The 22,822-nt window shown below is 45.8% G+C and overlaps 1 long non-coding RNA gene across 3 annotated transcripts in view; it reads right to left on the bottom strand.

Moving 5' to 3' along the window:
* Positions 1-582: 582 nt before the first annotated feature.
* The window catches only part of LOC146856464 (uncharacterized), a 477,069-nt gene continuing 454,829 nt past the window's right edge, over positions 583-22,822 (bottom strand). The window contains exons 1-7 of one of the 3 annotated variants that reach the window (XR_014981487.1): positions 14,151-14,383; positions 13,429-13,763; positions 12,816-12,864; positions 12,107-12,150; positions 6,506-6,646; positions 1,076-1,164; positions 583-682 (exon numbers count right to left, since the gene is read on the bottom strand). This is a non-coding gene — a long non-coding RNA (uncharacterized LOC146856464). Of the gene's footprint in view, positions 683-1,075; positions 1,165-6,158; positions 6,249-6,505; positions 6,647-12,106; positions 12,151-12,815; positions 12,865-13,428; positions 13,764-14,150; positions 14,384-22,822 lie in introns of those variants that run through there. The other 2 variants (XR_014981489.1, XR_014981488.1) reach the window with 2 other exon arrangements.

The following is a 22,822-nucleotide window of genomic DNA, read 5'->3' as shown; positions in this document are numbered from 1 at the left end:
TTTCCAATACTAAGTGCCCCACTAGTGTAGCTCACCTGTATCCAGTATGTATTTTCAATACTAAGTGTCCCACTAGTGTAGCTCACCTGTATCCAGTATGTATTTCCAATACTAAGTGTAGCTCACCTGTATCCAGTATGTATTTCCAATACTAAAAGTGTCCCACTAGTGTAGCTCACCTGTATCCAGTATGTATTTCCAAGCCTAAGTGTCCCACTAGTGTATCTCACCTGTATCCAGTATGTATTTCCAATACTAAGTGCCCCACTAGTGTATCTCACCTGTAGCCAGTATGTATTTCCAATACTAAGTGCCCCACTAGTGTAGCTCACCTGTATCCAGTATGTATTTCCAATACTAAGTGTAGCTCACCTGTATCCAGTATGTATTTCCAATACTAAGTGTCACACTACTGTAGCTCACCTGTACCCAACAAAGGCAGATCCCACATTGCAGTTAACTAGTTGTCCTTTCTAAGGGACGTGTTCTGACCCTTGTTCAGTAATACATTTCTCCAGTTAAGATACAGGCAATGAAGAATATCATCTTTGGCAGCAGACTTTAGAAATGCACAGTCACATGTTTCGTATTAATTGCCTTTATTGATCACACAAACAGCTTAGTGATTACTTTAGTCTATAATTAACAATTCTCCAAAGACTTCCAGAATGTCCAAAGCCATCTGTAAGAAAGAAGACGTGTGGGTTAGGTAAGTCAAGGTACAAAACACAATAATAGATTCAAGCCAACAAACAGTTAAGGATGAACTATTTCCATGGCAAGCATGGTCAGGCCTCTGTCCAAAGTTGCAAAGTAGGTGAATAGCAACAGGTTTGAATTCTAACCAGTAACACTGTCATTTAAGATCCTATGAAGCACTACTCCACCATCTTGTATACAGGTATTTTTCCTAAACAATCTGGAATGCTTACAATTCACATTGTTAAACTAGACTATTCACAGTGAAATTAAAGCTTCAACGGTATGACAATTAGACATTCATCCACACTAAATCACTGTGTCCCTCCCAAGTCCACATGCAAGTCCCTGTTGAGATAATGTAAAGCATGCTTACCCTTTGACAGTGCAGCTTTGAGGAGTGCATTTCAAGGAGCGGGTCCATTCAGCATGTGCAACAAGTCAGTCCATCCAGAAATCAGCCATCTGAAAAATTAAAGCAGAAAATATATGGTAATGTTGACAAACTTTCACGCAATGTAAAAATAGTTTCTGCTAAAACTGCCCAAATGTCCGCTTGAAGAGAAAAAAAAAAATACTATGTTAAATACTGATTATAAACCTGCTGCACATACGCCACCAAATCAGTAATATAGACCTGAAGAACATTGTAGGCTTTACACCATTTTAAAATCTTATTTTGTATAAGATTACAAACAATCAACTGCATAATTGTGTTTAATATGTTTAAGGCATGTCCCTGCATAACCAAGTTCAGTCTTGGATTTCTATTCACTGAGTGAACCATCCACCATGCCAACATAGCTGTTCTAATCAGGCCTCCTTCAGGATGCACAGACATTCTCACGCCAGACTCTCAGCTTTCTGAAGCATCCTTACACGAGTGCCTAAGTAGGTAAAATGTTTTTTTTGCTTCCCATAATGAAAAGGTATTCACAGTATGAACTGGTCCATTGAACCGACATCCTCCGTTTGTTGAGGAGCAAAGGGGCCTAACATGTACTTTGAGTGCTGAAGGTACAGGGAATTAAGCGTTTCATACCATTCTTAGATTTTACTTCTTTGGTGACAGCCTCAAGTTTCTTGTACCAAGAGCCCATTGGATTTTGGACGGTGACAATGCATTGAATCATAAGGAGGATTAGAGTCTTCATACGTAAAGGTTCCTGACTGCATACATTCTCCTCTTTGGAAAAGGCATGGGTGTGAGTTTCCCCTTAATAAGCGAGGGTTAGCTATAAGCTATGCTACCCTTAGGATGACTGGTCACATGCAGCACTTGATTTGATAAAGGACTCACTGGGTGCCACCAAGAAAGATCAATTCACATTGTACACCAGCCCTGCTCTGGTACAGAAAGTGGCCTCAGATTCCAAACAGGGTTCCGCGGAGCGGAACAGAAGAATTGTTGCAGACTAGGAAGCTGAATGAGATTAAGCATGGAGAAGTACTCCTAACTGGATGAATGACCCTGGCCTTCAGTAGACCTTGCTAATCAACTTTGATTATTAACAAGGGCCTATGGTAATGCTAGAAATGACACTGGTTTCACAGAGAACTAAGCTGAAGGTCATGTAAAAGGTTTGCTGTATAGATGTCAGCGATTGGTCCAATTGTTGTAGCTAAAAAAGGTGATCAATTGGCCTGTGCATAGGTATAAGGGCAATAAATATAGGTGTCAGTAGACAAGTATCCCTTGCCAAACATCACATACATGATGATTAGAGTGGCAGGTGCCAGGGTTTGCGCAACCTGGCATCCATGTATTATCAAGTTTCATCCAGACTCTAAGGATCTAAGGGTGTTAAACCCATACAGATTTAAAATGGATGCTGTACAAGCTGGTCTCTGCAGCAGAGGTATTCTAGAGGGTCATGACAAGCATGTTGCAATGCATATTCTACTACAAAGTTTAGGTTTTAATATTTGGTGAAGATAATCTACAACACAATTAAAGATACAGGTTTTTTTAAAAGATTTCAGTAGCAGGACCTCACAAGTTTAAGTTAGATTTGAGGGTTTTTTTTTTTTAGGACACATGATCACAGCGGATAGCATCTTGCCCAAAAATGAAACCCGGAACCACCTACACACAAGGATGAGATGAAGTACTTTGAGGAAACGCTTGAATTCTATTGCAAATTCGTTGACAAGCTTGCAGGTGAACATTTTAAATTGACTACTTACTAAAGAATGAGATACTATTCAGGTTGGAGGACAATATCAAGTCAGCATTAGCAAGTGCACCCAATATGAAGACTTTCATTCAAGAGACATTGTGATCTCCACAGATTCTAGCTCCAGAGGCTTAGATGCAGTTTTAAGACAAGAGGGAGAAAAAGGGGTAGAGACTATTGCATTTGGCTCGCACTCATGACATCAGGCAGGAGTCAATTACACAGGGATAGAGAACAAGGAACTGGCAGCACACTGGGCAAACTAATTCAGAAATTGTGTGGGGAACAAAATTTGGCTTTAAAACAGACCAGCAACTTATTAAAATGTTCACTAAGAAACAGCTGGAATCCTTAGTCCGGAAGTGGGTTGTGAGTCTGCAGGAGTATGTTTGGGGTGGAGTATGTGCCAGGAATAACAAACTATGCTGCAGATGGTCACAGGTGGCAGAATTATAAGGGGAGTGTGCCATAAAACGGGCCGCAGTTGAGAAAGGATTCTTAGAGGATTTGTAGAAAAAGAACGAGGGTGAGCATGTTGAGCGCCATGAGGAAATACTCAAGCCTTATTGGACAGTGCATAGTCAGTAGCAAATGGGAGTATGTCCAGGGCATGAAACATATCCCACCCATAGTCTCAAGAGACAAGTTCCTCAACTTGGCTCATGAAGGACATATCTAGATCGCAGAGACTAAGTTTGGACTTTTGCTGGCCCAGAATAGACTCCAACATTGAGAAAAAAATAGGTACGGGAGTTTATACCCAGCTCCACTAGTGACCATGCTTAAACTGGAAACAACGCCTATGCACTGTAGACCGCCACAAGAGGGACCATGGGCAGTTATTGTAGGTCCTGTAACAGGAGAGAAGCAGTTTTCCCCCACCCCTACAAAAGTGTCCGTGGATCTTTTCACATTGACAACTAAAGTCGGTCAGGTATCAGCACCAAGACTTATCAATTTCATGTTAGAGGTGTTGCGCAGCTCTGTTAAGAGCAACAATTGTGCACAGTTCTACTTCCAGAAATGAAAGCGTTCATACACTGCAACAGACAGATTAAGTGCATTATACCATCCCGAAACAAATGGAATGGTGGAGGGATTGACTAAGATCAAGGAATTCAATTGGCCAGAGCCAGCTGTTTGAGTGTGAGAGGGGTAATCATGAAACAACTAGAAGCAGATTGACTCCATACCAAACTATTAAAGTCACACCGTTCAAGCTCTTAAATTGAGACTAGTGGGTTAGATGAAGTGGCACAAGGGTTGTTTGGACTTTGAGGTCAAACATTAACGCACAAGTTACTTAACTAATGTTTCTTCCAGATAGAAACATGGAATCGATACCTTTGGTAACTTTCAGATAAAAGGAACAGAGTCAAAGCTGAGAAGAAAATACATGGATTAAGACCTGGTTATGGTATCCACAGGCAGAGCAATGTGGATCCGGCTTCAGCAAACACATGACACTTGAAAAGTAAAGACTACAACTCCCACTGCACCAGACAGAGATGACCGGGCTCCGATCAGGAGATTATGCCGCCCACATTTTCTCAGATTATGTAGCAAGCCCAATTTGAATTTTCTCCTACGGTTTCATCAGGCAGCATTGAGGTTGTTGTTTATTGTATAAATCTTTGTTTTACTCAGTTTCTCCCCCTCAAATACTCTCATTTTAAGGGGGGGGGGGGGGGGGAGATGTGTGGCATCTCCCAGCTTTTTTTTGGGGAGGGGGAAAGAGGTGTGGCATCTCCCAGCTTTTTGGGGGGGGGGGGGGGGGGGAACTACTCTACATCAGGAACATCCATAGATCGTTAATCTTCAAGAAAGGCGCGCGCGCCCCCCCCCCCCAAATTTGCGTTCAGCTACTAACTCATCCAGCCTCAAAGGGTCTGTTGATACAAAAGCCAGCTGTGGGCAGAGTAATTGACTTCCAAGTTCATCCACCAGATACAACTGCCCCGGCAGCTACAGAATTTAGCAGACATTCAGGTAAGGATCCTAAACATTCTACCTTTAGCTTCGATGAACACCTTTAAAAGTGACCTGTTAGGGACAGTATTGTTAAACACTAGTGTTCGGCAAGATGGCACATGCATCCAGCACACTTGCAAGAACGCTTGGCTCACTTGGATTTAAGTTAAGGGAAGATTTAATGGCTAGAGAAGCAGATGCCAGAGTAGGTCAAACAGTCTCAATGGCATGTGAGCAGTGGTGACTACAGCAATATTCTTAGCTGGGAACCTAGAAAACAGGTAGTTACTAATATGAACCATAGTTACAAACACCCAAACTGATCATCCCAGTACTCACTAACCAGGGGCACTGGTGTTAGTGCTTCTATTGGACTTCCTCCCCCTAGAAGGTAGCACCTCACTTCACAGGAGGTTAGTCATGTGCAAGACACCCCATTAAAAGATTTCACTGTAAAAGTCATTGTATGGGAGAGACTGCAACCTACAGGATAAGCAAATTAGCAATGCGGAAACTTGCAATTTAAGAATGGGGCTAGACTGCCATCGTGCAAGGCAGTTAGGTGATCACGTAAAGCTCAGAAATCTAGCACGTTGTGTCACACAAAGGCATTAGAGCACAGCTTAACCCCACCCCTTTATTACTGCAGAAATCACATTAAACTCACTTATCAGACACCAAACACTAGACTGTCAACAGGCAAAGTAATTCCTCCTGTACGAGAAACTAGAATTTTTTTTTTATATCGGTAATTTTAACCCCAAGAAACAGCTCCCTCACCTCCCACCAATGACAGCTATTCCACTGCCCATAAGTTTCTGTAAATGCTCAGCTGTAACCAGTATTTCCAATCCCAAGTGACCTCAGGCACACTAGTCACCTCTATGTCCAATTATAGCAAGTCTCCCACTAGGACAGCATTTTCATAATGTTGACCCTGCAATGAAGCTCCCCTGAAAACATTCAGTAGAAGCATCAAGGATGCAATGTTTACAAAACTAGTTCACATGTCGGTCTGATCAATAGTTATACATTTGGCAGACGAGCTGATCTATCCACAAACTCAGCATAAGCAGGGGTTTGTACCACATAGTTCTTATGGTGGACACAAGAAGCCTCATGAACAGAAGAATAAAAGCTCTCTCCTGAACCACAAGGGCAGACCTCACATTGTAGTGAACTAGTGGTCCCTCCTAAACTCCTCACTCTGGTGCCCAGGCAGTATTCCATCACTCCAGTATAGGTCCACAGGCACTGAAGCCTCATCCCCGGCTGCAGACTTTAGAAATGCAGACTCACATGTTTAGGAGTAATTGCCTTTATTGATCTGACAAACAGCTTAATAGAAAATGTGAGTCCATAAAACAATAATCAGAAAACGTTCAGAATGTCCCAAGTCATCTGCAAGAAATAAGACACAGGAGTGGTGGGTTAGGCAAGTCAATGTCCACAAGTCTCTGCAACATATCAACAGATCAAGCAGTTCGGGATGGACTATTCCCATGGCAAGCATGGTCAGACTGTCTAAAGTTGCAAAGTGAAAAGCAACATGCTACCCACATCTGGAATCCTACTCAACATTTAGCAAGTGGTATATTACACTCCTCTGTGCACCCAATCTACTTTCAGCATTAAGCAAAGAAGACGAGTTTACTTACATTTTGATTACGCACAGCTTTCAAGATTCACCACAAGGAGTCGTGCAGGAAGCCTCAGAAGATTCACCAAGCCACAAGAGGACAGAGCACCAGTCTGCAGCTGTATTCTCTTCCAGGATTGGAAAGTAGTACAAGTCAATTCTGAAACAAGACCATAACAATGAAGTATACCATCTTGCAGGCATGCTCCTATACTAAGGACACAAGACAGAGCAATATTACAATAATTCATACTAACCAGATGAATGATCTCTAGCATCACATCTGCTTCTTTACCCTCCTGAAGGCTGCATTTGAGCTGCTACATTGCTTTAGTAAGACTTCACTGCAAAATTTCAGAATGGATGCCTGGAGTGGCTTTCGATGGGACACCCTTTGGAGCCAGCTCTCAGGCTATCTCGAGAGATTGACGGACAGAGCTCCGCTCCATCAATCTCTCTATGCCGTCAGCAGTACAGCCGGATCACCCAGTGGGAACACCCAAATAAAGAACGGGTGGCCCACATGGGGACCCGGCTGAAGTGCTGAGGGCTGGCTTAAAATTAAGCCATTTGATAATTTCATTATTCATCACAGAAGATTATTAGGTAAAGAATTGATAGGGAGAAGGACAGAAGCCAGAAAATATAGATGAAAAACACAAAAACGGACAATACAAGTCCTCAATTCTTATAAATTAAGGTAACATGGTTCCTTCTAACAAACTTCTGAAAGGCTAGAAACCGGTTCTTATGGTGTGAGACTAAGTCACCATGATTAAATGTTCCCTCGGGTCATCTTGGTTCATTTTCATGCCAATTGTTTACGTGTCACGCCAATACACAACTACACTTTTTCCAGTATTAAAAGCAAATTTGCGCGCCATGAAATGGCAGACTAAACCTATAGGACTCCACAACATGACAGTCCAGGTGTATTATACAAAATGCTGCCTGCAGCCTTAAAGTTAAGTTGCTGCTCTGCGTGATAGACGGATAGAAATGTTGACACAAGCTGGTGGCGGAAACGGCATGCTTGATTTTGTTCAGAAGTTTCAGGTTGTACAAGGCACCCTTCACATTGTTCTTAATATGCTTTTTCATGGTCAGTTTGCAGTCCAGGGTGATCCCTAAAGATGACAGTTTTGTCTAATCAGTAGTGAGTCAAAGGAGTTTACCCATTTCAGTATTTGGGTGGAGCGCTCCATTTGGTAAGAGCAGAATAGGTGTCTTGTTTGAGTTTCAGGTGGTTGCAAGATAGCCAGGGTCGACCTAGAGGGTGGCATTTAATATAGCTGAATCAAGTGAAAGATTTCCATGTAGAGCTGGGTGTCACCTGCATATAAATGCAAGATTAGTTGGTTATGGACAGCGGTGAGAAGTTCCATATAAATAGTGAGGGCAAGAGAACAACCCCCCCCTCCCCCCCCCCCTTTTTCTGGTCTGAAGTTATTGAGGTCATTCGGGTAAGCTCCCGTTTGTTTTTTCAACTTCTTAGTATGACTTGATAAGAGTTTGAGACAGTCAGGCAGCACTCCAGTTTTCAGGAAGCAATTTACTATCTTATTCCAGAGGGGTGTTCGGACATGGTGGAGTTTTTTTGCAAGAGAGACTAGGAGTGGGTCCTCAAAGTGGTAGGAGGGTTTGGACGTAGCCAGCAGAGAAAGTCTCCCTCCATGAGCAAGTTGAAAATCTTCCAGCTTCTCCGGTTCGTGGAACCCTGGGGTTTGGATGCTCAATGTTGTGCTGAGGGGTGATCATTGCTGAGGGTGTCTATTTGTTGAATATTAGTTTCCAGTGAGTAGACTGGACCTCCAATCAGTAGCAGTCCTTAGACATGCATATACATTCTTAAGTATTGACTTGGCTCAAAATGTTAGTAGTTGTATCCAATCCAGCCAGGTGTACATACTACCAAAGCCAGTGATGGTTGGCATTTCAGATTGCGGTTCAAAATGCCACAATTTGGAGACACCAAAGAGATGGATGTCAAGCTTCCCAAAGTACTACTATAGATGGATCCTAGCACATGTTGCTCTCCACTTAAATATATCCGACTTATTGAGTTTACAACAAAGTCAAGCATATTACTCAAAACGGAGCGAGTTGCGCATAATTACTACAGTCCCCTATCTTGACAAGATGTTTCAGTCCAGGTCACTTCTCAAAAAAAGGAGAACTTCGGGTGGAGCAGCAGCCATATACGTAAATATGTAATGTTAATGTACCTCTTGTGGGTTTCAAAAGTTCCATCTAATTGGTCCTCAAAGCAACAGAAGGAACCAAGGTAAAAAGGCACTGTGGCAATAGACTGACCCAGCCCAATCACAGATGCCAGTTTGACAAACATGGGAAGGTAAGGTGGCGACACCTCGTTCCAGCAGGCCCTGTAGGTCGTCACTAGGACCAAAGACGACTAAAAACTAAACGAAAACTCAGTAAGAAACAGGTAATGCTTCAGGCCAGATGTGTGTGTGTGGGGGGGGGGGGGGGGGTAAAGACTTACAAATCAAGCAGTGACAGACCAGTAGCTTCCTTAACTACTGGTCTGGCATTGTAGCTGCAACAAGGTCCAGGATCAGCAATAAACAGCACTATGGTTTGTGTTATTCATTGCAAAACATTAAAAAGTTTCCAGCTGATACCATTCCTGCTGAAAATACATCCTTGTCCTAAAAGACAACTGCCACTCCGGATCACTTGCAAGTAGTTACTTCTCTCTCCACAGAAACACTAAATTATATAACAGTCCTGGTGACTAAAGTCAATTTTTAGTACAGGTGGTGCAGTTGGTTCCATACTCAAGCAGATGCTGCAGCTTCTTGCATTCTGTGAAAGCCACATCAATGATCTTGTGGTTGCACAGACAAAAAAAAAACACTGATCCAGCTGGACTTAGTTGGGCCCAGGCCCCTTTCAAAAGGACTGAAGTCTCAGCTGAGCCATGATGGAAAGTTTAGGTCTCTGAAGAGGTATTTTTAATTATCTTAAGGTCACAATTCCATGCATGAGTCTATTCCAGATCTCCCATCACCCTGCATGAACCTGCCTCTGGTTGAAGCAGACCAGTGGGCTCAACCCTGCAATGCCAGCCCAGAGGATCAGACCATTACTGGTTTGGGGGCTTGTATTTTTTTTTACTAATTCTTAAATTATTCCACACCAACTGGAGCCAGGTAAGAGCTTTAAAAAGGCAGGACGGTATGCTTCAATTTAAGTTTAAGAAGTTTAGGTGTCTGTCCACAGAGTTTGTAAGTACATGGGATTTCTTGGGCCTGCATAGATAGTTTAGTAATGCAGAATCACAAAGACAAATGACTTGCATATAGTGAGCCAACTGAATGAGTATCATGATCCTGCTCAGAAGACACTGGTAAAAGTTGGTTTAACCACAGTTGGAATTCGACGGCTAAAAGATCGATCAAACCGCAAACTCAGATGGGGTGTGGTTGTTCCCAGTTCCTTCAGTCAGTTGAATTGCTGTTGTGGTATTGCACCCACTGAGGATTTGAGCATCTGGAAGACAAGGAAGCAGCGCCCCTTCTTGCAGGTATACGCTCTTCAGGAATGGGAGGAGTTTGAGCAACCCCAAAGACCATCACAATCAGGGTGGAGTTGGAGGTCACCTGCTTTTACTTCAAACTGTAGTGAGCTTACCCTTTTCAACCAGCTCACTAACAATTATGAGAACCCAGTAGGGCCCACACAAGACAGTTAACTTGGAGAAAAGCGGAATGGATTAGAATGTGCAGCCTACAATGGGATGGGAATTAATGGCAGCACTAAAGAAGACTCCCGCGCACCAAGGAACGCTGACTGCATGCACACTGTGGGGGTTGAGACTCTTGTACTTTGTGACGGTAAAGTACCAACATTCAGCCTCAACAGGAAGACTAAGGGGTTTGCTGCTGCTTCCAAAATGAATGCAACATCATGCAGCCAAAGAAGGGGTTTCAAAACAGTTGCATTCTACAGTAAGTTTGTGCCACCCAACACTATTAGCAGGAACTGATAAACATATGTTACAGTAGAAAGAAGGCCCCAGTGAACAAGGAACCATGGTTCTGCAAGCCACAACCACTGGACAGTCCTTAATGCATGCTTTCTGCCACACATGGAGAACCACTTCTCAAAGTCCCGTTTCATCTGAGCCAACAATGGATCCAAGTTGTCTGAGATCATCCCCTCCAAACCTCTATTGACCAGGATCCCCAAGTATTTGAGCAGCGAGGGCTGCCAATGTAAAGTGTAGCCATGGATGGCCTTCTGTGTTTAGCTACAAGTGGGAAGGCCTTGTCCCAATTCACCTTGTAACCAGACAGGGCTGCAAATCCATGAATAATTCCAGCAGGGCCGGTTGGAAGCAGTTGAGGTCTGTTACAGTAAACAGGACATCATCCACCTAGAAATACATTTTGGAGAAGCCATTCAGGGGCAGGGCACCCACAATACTGGGTGAATCACGAATAGTAGAGGCCAAGGATGCCATGACTAGAACAAACAAGGGGGTCATCCCTAGTGGGTGCCCCTCCGGATCAGGAAAGGGTCTGAAAGGACCCACCCCCCTGCCCACACCAGTTAACTTGAGCTGTTAGACAATACAGCAGTCGCATTTCGGCAATGAATTGGTATCCCAGGCCTAATCGTTCCAGCGTGGCTAAGAGCTAGTCCGAGTCAATGTGGCTGAACGCTTTTTCGGCGTGTGGAGAAGAGGAACCTCACAGCAACCTTGAGATCCTTGGCTGTCCAAAGGGTGTGGGCCAGGTTGCATAGGTATATCCTGGAGGAGCAGCCCGACATTAAACCAACCTGCATGTGGTGAATCAGGGAGGGTATGACCTTGCCTAGGTGCATTGCCAAAGACGCTAGACAGGATTGTAGTTTTGCAGTTTAGCTAAGAGATAAGCCTATAGCTGCCACACAGGAGAAGACCTCTCCCAGGTTTCGGAAGAACCACGATCACCACCTTGTTGGAGAGGGACCCCTCCCGAAAGGCGACGGGGAGGGTGTCATCCACCTCCTCACCTGACTAATATTCCACTGGGGAGCCATCCTCGCCCGGCATCTTGATATGGCAGTTTGAAGATGGCAAGTGCTCTCTCCCCCACCAGGAGCCCCCCCCCCCACCCATGTCTGACAAGACAGGGGAGGCCCGCTCCCCTCAAGGTGGCGATGCAGCCAACACCAGCAAGTTATAGACTTCTGAGTTAATGCACCACATACAGCCCAAGAGGCTAGAGATTTGAGCAGACTTTCAGGTAAGGAACCTAAACATACAATCTTGAGCCTTTAAACACCCAATGAGTGCCTTCGGTAATGGCCAGTGTTACATTAAATCAAATGCTCAGTAAAATGATGCACGCATCCAGCCTGCTTACTACTTGCTAAGCTTGGCTCACTTCAATCCAAGTTAATATTTGATGGCTAGAGGAGCAGATGCCAGAGTAGGTCGATCAGTCTAAATAGCATGTGGACAGAAGGGATTACAGCGAGAATCCTAGCTGGGACCTCGACAGGTTACTACTAATGTGGACCCACGTTAGACACACCCATCAAACGCATCTTCCCAGGGTTAATGGTATCCAGGTGCTTCGAATGGTTCCAGAAAAAATAAAATACATACTTCAGATTTCAGTGTGGAAGACAGTGTAAAGGAGACTCTGCAACCTACAAGACAAGAAAAACATTAGCAAAGCAGAAGACAGCCATTCGCAAGTAAGAGATCGAGCACCCTCACACAAGGATTTTAGGACGACACAAGTTTCAGAAACCTAGCACGTTTTGTCAAAAAAAATATCTACCGAGCACAGCTATACCAAACCTTCTATTCCTGTGGAAAATCCCGTTATACTCCTTGATCAAACACCAAATGCGAGACTGTCAACTGGAATTGTAATTCCTCTTAGAAGTCAGCTTCAAATAAATAAAAAAAAGTCGATTATAAGCCGAAACAGCATTGTAAACACTCACCTTCAACTAATGACAGACCATTGTTTCACTGCCCATAAGGAAACGGGGGCAAGGCATGCCTCACACTCGAACCACTGCTGAACCTATTAAAATCCCACTGTATTTCCATCTCGGGGGAAAACTGGAGCTCTCCCAAATAATAACCTCCTTGTTACCAGTTCTCCCAAAACTAACCGACCTGGCCGTGGATTCTTAACACCAAGGAAAGGAACAATAAATGCCTCCAGCCATACTCCTCCCGTCTCCCACCCATTACAGTTATAAACTGTCACATTACAAGCGAATCTCTGAAGCAGGGACCCTGGTAACCCATCATTCAATAAAAGGATTTTTAAAAAAAAAAAAAAAATCAAACCCCTCACAGAAGCGTCCAGCCTGAACGTCCCGGGCGTCTGAACACGCCATGCTGCTCTGCAGAAACGAGATTGGAAGAAAAACAGGGTCAGAACAAATCACATTTGACACAGCCATCAAAAGACTCTGCAGGCGCCATAAGAGAACCTAGTTTAATTGCAGCTTCCCTTATTAGTAGGCACGCCCAAACTCAATGCCTCTGTTGAAGTGCTTTTAATTTTATATATGGAAAGTGTCGGTGGCCTGGAGGAAAACCCAGTCATTAACCTCCCTTGCTGCCCTCGAGACTGCGATCCATGCTCCGTGAAGAGTGCATTTAGAGCAACCCGCTCCCATAACTTTGAAACCAGCGTTTCCGGATGTCACCCGCCTCTAGGATCGAAGCGGGCGGCGGGCCAGTATAAGAAAATGCTTAGAACAGATCTCTAGACTAGGCCCAACATGCCCGAACAAATGTTAAAAATTAACACGTTCAGACTTCTCTGAAGACCCCGCAATAAAAAGGACTCCATCTCCCAGAAACCTTACGGATGGCGTTTGTAAAACGGTAGAATATTTTTTATTAGTGTTGCCAAACCCACCCTTTAACGCATGGCCAGGGACAGAGTGAGGTGGGCTCACCTGCTGCTTCACCGCGTTCTGTATATGCGCCCAACACCAGTCAAAGAGCAGAACATCCCTGTAAGTCTCAGATGACCCACTAGTTAAGAGGGGAGGCAATATTCCATGGGTAAACTTATGTTTGGTGTCTTACTTACCGTGGGAGGGTACCATAAGCCGTGGCTTCGCAAAAAAACGCCTGCAGACACCGGGAAGGAAGCGCGAGAACAGCTGCCATTGCATCGGTCAGTTTAGGGGCCCCGTGGAACGCCTACGGACGCCCCTTCTAGAAGGTTCTTATTGGGTGTCGGCGGGAGGAGGACTTTCTCTGGTAACGGGACCACCAGCGGACAACACTGCAATTGAAACAAGTCGAATAAGTATTCACGGTATAACAAAAGTACTGGCGAAAGCATATTCCCTGTAACCTCCCAACAGGTATTCCCACACTGCACTTAAACGCATTCCGAGAGATAAGCACCACTTGCATATACAAAAATCCTGAACATTGTTTTAAATTAGTCATGCGTGCATTCCGGAAATAAGTATTTTCCAAGCGTGGCTAACTAGAAAGTTAAGAATTGGAAAAGATAGAGAAATATCTAACGGTGCACTAGAAAAATTAAAAAGGAAGCGTCAGCCACCCACCCACCACCACCGAAACATACAGCGCTTTTAATTCAGACGTGCAAAGCAAAAAAAAAACACTAACCCCAGAACTAGAGAGAGTAAAAGTAACTTACCCTCGATCACCGAGCATAATGGAAAACAACAGCTTTAAAAGATGCTCGCTAAATACTTCTCCAAACACCTACTGCGCTTGAAACAACCGAATACTACTACTCAAACAGAATCAACCGTAAACTCTCCTACAACATCAAACGAACCCTCTCCCAACCCTTCTTAAATACAATGTTCAGTAACACCCAGCGGCCACATGGCAACGTCTGAACCAATCATACGCCATTTCGCGGTAACAAGCCACAACTCGCTGGGCCAGTTGACCAATGCATTGCCAATTAGCCCCTATGAATATATTGGTTCGCCATGGTCACCCGACACCACTCAGCCAATCAGAGTCCATCTGGATAATGAGCCCCACGTGTTATGGCCAGCAGACCACGCTTCAGCCAACATCTGATCGCTCTTCAGCCAATAACTTGATGACCATCCTTCAGCGAATCAAACTCACTAGGGGGGTAACAAGCCACGCTTGTGATGGGTCCTTGAACACTCCAGCCAATCACAGGCCGCACGGAATACCAAGCTATGATCCTCTGACAACTGGACTATTCTCAGGAACTCAGGCAATGCTGTGACACAGGCCTGCTCTGTTTAAATACTATTGGCGCAAAACCAAGACTAGTTCAAGTCGCCCTCGTGACGCAGGGCAAATCGACAGCTATGCAGTGGCGTGGTAGGGTCGAATGATGGGGCCCACGGCAGTACGTGAAGAGGGGCCCCGAGGCTCTCATATCACAGATATTCATTGGTCCTAGGGTGAGAGGGGCCCCGCCGCGCCGTAGGGGGTGTTCTGCCCATAGAGCTAAGCACACACTGATAACCTATGCACTACTACAACCCTGCCTCCAGCAGTCACTACTGTTCCACTATTGACAATCACGCAGCACTGCACACTTATTTACAAGCGCCTTGCGCCGCCCGCGCGTCATGTTTAATATGGGGAAAAGTGATGAACCGGCGGCGCAAAGGGCTTGTACGTAAGCCCCTGAGTTTAAAGCACCAGGAACCACACAAAGCTCTAACAATGCAAATCCCTGCTGGCCCACAGCACTGAATGGTGTCACTGGCACAAATTAAGTACCCGTAAAGTGGAATGCCGCAGGTTGAAGCCAAGCTGCCACAAAGACAGTACTGATATGTATAGAGTGCATTAAGACACATCAGAGGGACCCACCCCACCCCCGAAGTCTGACTACTGCATTGCCCCACAATCCTGCATAGACGTCATCATTCAGATGACCCTGCAGATAGAGGGACTGGCTGCCCTTGCCCACTGGCACTCCATGCCTGTGCCATCCTTTCTTCACGTGCGGGCCTACAGCTTAAGTGACCCCCTCACTCCAGATCATTACGAACCATGCCCTAAACCTTACAGTCGCTGAATTCAGGTGTGTTCATCTACCGTGTTAAATGGGTGTAAAAACCAGACTACAATACCCAGAATGCATTAGGCTATCACACGAAGGGCCAAGTCTGGAAACTGGGTGTAATGCCTGGGCAGAGGTGGTGACCATACCTATGTCACCACAACCCTGCTCCCCTCGATCAAAACCTATATTAGTCAGGGAAGCTCGATATACAACAGTTTTTGGACTTCTTAAGACCTTAGTCTGATGAATGCGTGGAGTGTTTGGTCTGTGTCCACTGAGCTGAAGAGTTCTTTCTGATATAGGTTATTTATGTGAATGTCTGTAACATTGAAGTGTAAATATTTTCATATCATGACCTTGTGTGTGATCGGCCAGAGCAGGTTCTCGTCGATGTCCACCACTCCTGGGCCTGATGCTCCCCCGCATGTAACTTACCAGTGATGGCATAGCAGGCCTTCTCTTCGATGAACACCGGTGATGGCATAGCAGGCCTTCTCTTGGATGAACACCAGTGATGGCATAGCAGGCCTTCTCTTCGATGAACACCAGTGATGGCATTGCAGGCCTTCTCTTCGATGAACACCGGTGATGGCATAGCAGGCCTTCTCTTCGATGAACACCGGTGATGGCATTGCAGGCCTTCTCTTCGATGAACACCAGTGATGGCACAGCAGGCCTTCTCTTCGATGAACACCAGTGATGGCACAGCAGGCCTTCTCTTCGATGAACACCAGTGATGGCATTGCAGGCCTTCTCTTCGATGAACACCGGTGATGGCATAGCAGGCCTTCTCTTCGATGAACACCAGTGATGGCATTGCAGGCCTTCTCTTCGATGAACACCAGTGATGGCACAGCAGGCCTTCTCTTCGATGAACACCAGTGATGGCATAGCATGCCTTCTCTTCGATGAACACCAGTGATGGCATAGCAGGCCTTGTCTTCGATGAACACAAAGGCACTTTAACATTAATAAGAGCTAAAGTACTGCATCGCTGTTAAGGAGTGGGCGAGGGAGTCACGGAACACGAAGCATTTACTCCCTCTACCAGTCGTTGTCCATTGGCGTTCATCGCGCTGCATTGTGCACAATGATGTAAGCACGGCACACCGATTCACTTTTAGGAAAATGGAGGGCGGCCTCATGAGATTACCATTCCCCTGGTGAAGGGCACTGTGGAGAAATGGTTTCTTTACACTACATACACTCTACATCCCGACACACATTTCCCCCTCTCACATACGCTCTACACTACGCCATAGAACCTTAGCACATGTTCTCACTTGTCAATCATCCACATCACTCATGCACCATTCACAGCAGGACGTCCCTGTTGCTCCTCCACCGCTGGCTTCCTCCATTTCCCCAGTGACAGGTCAATGAATGAATGAATCAATAATTTGTAAAGCGCACTACATACCCGTGAGGGTTTCAAGGCGCTTGGGGAGCGGGGGAGGGGGGGGGGGCATGCTACTGTTATTGGTCGAAGAGCCAGGTCTTGAGTTGTCTCCTAAAGGTCAGCAAGTCTTCGGTTTGTCGCAGGTAGAGGGAAGGGTGTTCCAGGTTCTAGCGGCTCGATGGGAGAAGGATCTGCCTCCGGAAGTGGCTCTCCGGATGCGTGGTACCGTGGCCAGAGCGTGGTCAGCGGAGCGGAGTTTCCTGTTGGGTACGTAGAAGGAGAGCCGACTGTTGAGATAGGCTGGATCGGTTTTGTGGAGAGCTTTGTGTGCGTGGATCAGGAGCTTGAAGGAGATTCTTTTGTCGACTGGGAGCCAATGCAGGTTCCTCAGGTGGGGGGTGATGTGGTCGCGGCGCGCGACGTTGAGGATCAGGCATGCAGAGGCGTTCTGGATTCTCTGTAGTCTGTTGATGAGCTTAGCCGAGGCTCCGGCGTAGAGGGCGTTTCCGTAGTCGAGTCTGCTGCTGACTAGGGCCTGGGTGACAGTCTTCCTCGTGTTTGTCGGGATCCATCTGTAGATCTTGCGAAGCATGCAGAGGGTGTTGAAGCAGGTGGAGGAGACTGCGTTGACTTGTTTGGCCATGGAGAGTTTCGAGTCGAGGATGACTCCCAGGTTGCGTGCATAGTCGGTGGGTGCCGGGGGGGACCCCAGTGACGTGGACCACCAGGAGTCGTACCAGGCGGAGGGGTTGGACCCGAGGATGAGGATTTCCGTCTTGTCTGTGTTCAGTTTGAGGCAGCTGTCCTCCATCCAGTCTGCAACGGCATTCATTCCCAGGTGGAGGTTGGATTTGGCGGTGAGGGGGTCCTTGGTGAGGGAGAGGATCAGCTGAGTATCGTCGGCGTAGGAGATTATGTTGAGGTCGTGTTGTCGAGCGATGCGTGCCAGTGGAGCCATCTAGACGTTGAACAGCGTCGGGCTGAGGGAAGATCCCTGAGGGACTCCGCAGATGATCTTGAAGGCATCCGATCGGTACGGGGGAGGCGGACTCTGAGTTCTGCCGGAGAGGAAGGAGGTGGTCCAGTCTCCAGCCTTGTCTCGGATTCCTGTGTCGTGGAGGCGCGAGCGTAGTGTGCGGTGGCAAACGGTGTCGAAGGCGGCGGAGAGGTGGCGGACAGGTGGCTACAGAACTTCCCGCCACACACTGCTACCTAACCTTCACTCCCCTTAAGTACGCTTAGGTACCTTACATACACCATCGCTTCACAAATACACTAACACAACCCCCCACACTACTACCAAGACTCAAAAACTTATACTACCTATAGCACCGATAGTTTACACCACAAACTATACACTAACGCAATTATACACATAACATACATGTTAGTTCTTCCCCGTCACGGCACCACTGAGGCCAGGAGGCAGCACTCCCAATAACCTACAATATTGCTACAAAACATTTAGCTTTCTCCCATTCACTCTAAGTCACCACCACATTACTACCTTAGAAGTCCAAGAGCACCAGATTTGAAATGAAATGAAATGTATAAAGCGCTCCATTACCCAGAGACTTCTAGGCACTAGCCTAAAAAAGAGAAAGCCTACCAGATGGAGTGGTGGATTAGCCCAAGTCCTGAGTCTATTGGTTGAAAAGCCGCGTGTTGAATGCCTTGCTGAAAGCCAGCCGATCAGTCTTCATTTTAAGATGGAGGGGCATCGAGTTCCACAAGCTTGCCGTGCAGGTCACAAAACCGCTGCCACCCCCGTTTGAGCTCTTGAACTTGGGAATCACAAGGTTGTAAGCAGAAGCTGATCGAAGAGGTCTGACTGGAGTGTAAAGCTGAAACTGTCAATTGAGATATTCAAGACTTGTACTGTGAAAAGACTTGGGGTCAGATGTATGAAATTGTGTGTTTGCAATGATCTAATAGTACATTTTAGCTGTTCACTATTAGGAAATCACAAACTGCTTTATACAACAGTGTGTTTGACATTGTTAGCGATTCGCAGTGGGTCGCAAATGGACCTGCCTCATCCATATTCATGAGGCAGGTCATCGTTAATGGCTACAATTTCAGGGACAGTGGCCTGCGGTAGTCAGCAGAGAACCATGAGTGTGATTGCTTTTTAAATAAACCTATTTTTTTTGTAATGTAGCCCATTTTCCCTAAAGGAAAACGGGATGCATTTAAAAAAGAAAAATGAAAAGCTACCTTTTCATTTTTAGGTCTCACCTACGCAGCGCGCATGTGCTGCATGGGAGGACCTTTAGCCGTCGCTCTGCTCTTTTTCAAGCACATACTCGTGCTTGTGGCGGCATCCACCTTGCGGGAACGAGCAGCAGCGCGCATGTTAATTGGCTGTTGCTCACTCCCGCAAGGCGGATGGTGCCACAAGCACGAGAGTGCTTGAAAACAGCTGCTGTCACACGAGCGCACGCGCACCACGCAGCTCGCATGTTGGTGACTTGTTTTTCTCTTGTTTCTCATTATCTTTCTTTTATAGTTCTTCAGCTGCACCCTCTCTTTTCTCTTTCAGTCTCCGTTTCCTCTCTCTTCTCCTGCTTTCGCTGGCTCACTTTCTTATTTCACCTCTCTAATGTATTGTACTGTATTTATGTAGCGCCTACTGCCCTGATGTGGGGCGCTTCAGCGTGCACCTACATAGAGAGCATGGTACAGCATGTAGGATGGGTGGCTAGAAGTGTTTTGACTTTGTTGTGATACTATGTGGGAAGTGATTCAGATCACGTAATGAGCACCACTGACCTCTGACCTGGCCATAGCAACACATGCCTCTGCTGACTCCAGAATTATTTTGCCCTCTGAAGTTTACCCTCCCAAGTTAACAAATCTGGTTTTGGCAAAGCCAGTTGTTCTTGCCTTTTTGACCCAATTGCTTCTCCAGTCCTTTTCGCTGAAGTTGTGCAGCATGCGTGCAAAAGAACGGAAGGAGAAGAGGATGCGATGACGTGTACGCCTGCATGTGTGTTTAGAGTGAACCGCTTAAGAAGACTTTCAAGGGTAATATTTGTTTTACGTAATAATGTAAAGAACTGGAACAACGTGGGGGCTCACAGCACTTCAGCGTGTGGGCTTCGCGTTTTGAGTGTGTCAGCCGCAGAGGCAATTGATGACAGTGGGCACCATGGCGGCTAAGTACACCTATGCTCAGAGATAAGAAGCCAGAATTCTCAGTGTAAGCACCATACATACAGCCAGGCATATGAACGGCTAATAATGAAAGCAAATTGGCTCCTTCTTTCTTTCTTCCTGGCAGGCTGTGTTAGAGCCGAGTACATCTGCCCCGAGCTCATAGGCAAAGGAGGCCGCCTGTCCTGTGACCCCACCCAAGTCCAGTTCAGCCCTCCTACCTACACATTTGTCTTTGACTGCCGCGGCCAGCCTCAATTTTCTCAGCCACACACCCTCAACTCTCCAGCCATACCCACAGCCCTGCCCCCTCCGGCACTGCCTTCTTCTTTTCAGTTCTGTCTCCGGCCTTTGCCTCATAATCTGAGTACTCGTTAGGTCTCGCCTGACCCAGCGCATGCGCTGGTCTGGCGAGACTTATTGAGAGGGCTCCAAAAAGTGCTACCAGGCCAGCCTAGAGCTACAGTGCATGTGTGCGGGTGCGCTTTGATGTTTGATCGTGATTGCAATCACTTTCACTTTCGCGGCCGCACGGCCGCTTTGCATAGCCAATAGGTCTCGCTTTTGGGACCTTATAAGTATTTAGTTTTGCAACTGTTGCATGGCTAAACACTTATAAGGTCCCAAAGGCGAGACCTATTGGCTATGCCAATGCTTGTTTTTCATTCTCTCAACCCCGCCCTCTTTAGTGGTATTTCCCTCCCACTACTATTTCTCCCCCCTCACTTCTCCCCGCAACCCTGGCTCTGGCAGTAGCAGGTTGTTCTTTGTTCCTGAGAAGGACGGACAAAACACACATTCGCAGGATTTGAGAGTCACTGAAGCTATAGTAGCATGTAATGAAACGATCCACTGCCCGGGTCTAAAGGTGTGCTCATTTTATCCATGCACAGCGCTTGCACTGAGCTTATAATCATGTTTACTCTGCACAGCGCTCGCGCTGTGTGGACTTAAATGTTTACTCTGAGGAGCCGCCACAGTAACGTTGAGAGTGACTTTACAACGCATATAAGCTCTTGCTGCAGGCCATATTTGGGGGAATTGTATTTACATTTAAACTGCACAGGGCATGTGCTGTGCCTATTTGCCATGCACAGAGCAAGCACTGTGCTTATTTGAATGTTTACTCTGCACAGAGCAAGCCCTGCGCTTATTTGAATGTTTACTCTGCACAGAGCAAGCGCTGCGCTTATTTGAATGTTTACTCTGCACAGAGCAAGCGCTGCGCTTATTTGAATGTTTACAACTGCACAGAGCAAGCGCTGCGCTTATTTGAATGTTTACTCTGCACAGAGCAAGCGCTGCGCTTATTTGAATGTTTACTCTGCACAGAGCAAGCACTGCGCCTATTTGAATGTTTACTCTGCACAGAGCAAGCGCTGCGCCTATTTGAATGTTTACTCTTATTTTAAGGTTTACTCTGCACAGTGCTTGCTTTATTGTGTTTTTTTGTGGAGCCACGGTAGTGCCGTTGAGAGTGGCTTTACGATGCAACGCCACCGGCATTAAAGCTTTTGCCACTGGCCCGTTCTTTCCTTGGAACAGGAAGTGCTGCTTGCGGAATATCGGGTGAGGGATTGCGGGGTATGTTCCTGCTAGAACTTGACCTGTCACTTGATGATCTATTGACCATACCTGGTCGCTGCAGAAGGTGATGTTTGTTGGAGATCTTCGGCGGGCCATTAATCCCCCGGTTAGGAGGAATGCTCCTGTCTGAGAATGAGTGGCAAACGCTGTAATTAAAAGTACATGTGCGTTTAAATCTGACTTTGGGTGTTTATATATGTGTAAATAGTTTCACATATGCTCATACTTAGAACGTCAGTTTTACGCATGGAAAACAAACATGCAGACTCGTGCAAGGCCTCAAACAAACCGTGCTTTGCAGGGAAAGGCAGATAAACAAGTAAATGTACATGTCACGGTGCAGTGTCTGTTCCATGTTGTTTCTTAGCACATTCAACAACTTCGGTGGTGGTGCCAGGACCAGTACAGCTGGGGCATGAGCTTCAGATGGTCCACATCCAGCGAATTCACTGCTCATTTTTAGGCCCGAGAGGGCGCACAAGCTAAATGCTGTGCATGTTCACGTTTCTCTCTGTTACATGAGTAGCTTGCTACTTTCATTGTTTTAAGGCATTCCCTACCAACCTCTTTAATGTGGCAAGCAGGTATTAGGTGCTTAACCTATACTTCATCACAGTTGGGTGGAGGAGGGGTTATCTGATTAAACACTGCTTATCAGTATTTTCTTCAACCATCTTTTAACATAGGGTGGAATAATTTTAATTACACAAGTCTTATTAAAAGGGTCCTGGTTACACGTTTTAGTTCAATCAAATAATTCTCATTAAGATTCCGTGGTGTGTTTCTTTGCCCCCACCTTGCAGTGTTTATAATGTAATTTTCTGGTGCTTGAATTTTGGTTTTAACAATGGAAAAGCAGGACTACACATCCAGAATACAAACAAAAACACAACGTGTGATAAGACACCCACACTATATGTTTCATTGGGTCTCTAAAACCTTCTAAAATGTAATAATGTGCACTGCATCTAAAATAGTGAGATTTTATTGTCTTATGTTTGTAACAAAAACAGCTTATTATTAATCACATACGCGAAACCTAATTGCATTTACCAATGCATTTTTTTATGGCACTATCAAATTTCCTAGTATATGTCAAGACTGTTCCATATATGAAGTCCCTTTCATCTCTTAAGAAGTTGATCCTTTTTAGGTCGAG

The sequence above is a fragment of the Triturus cristatus genome, chromosome 4_1, assembly GCF_964204655.1.
Source record: "Triturus cristatus chromosome 4_1, aTriCri1.1, whole genome shotgun sequence".
Classification (NCBI taxonomy): Eukaryota; Metazoa; Chordata; class Amphibia; order Caudata; family Salamandridae; genus Triturus; species Triturus cristatus.
Note: the sequence above shows the minus strand (reverse complement) of the source record. Positions and strands in the feature narration are given on the sequence as shown.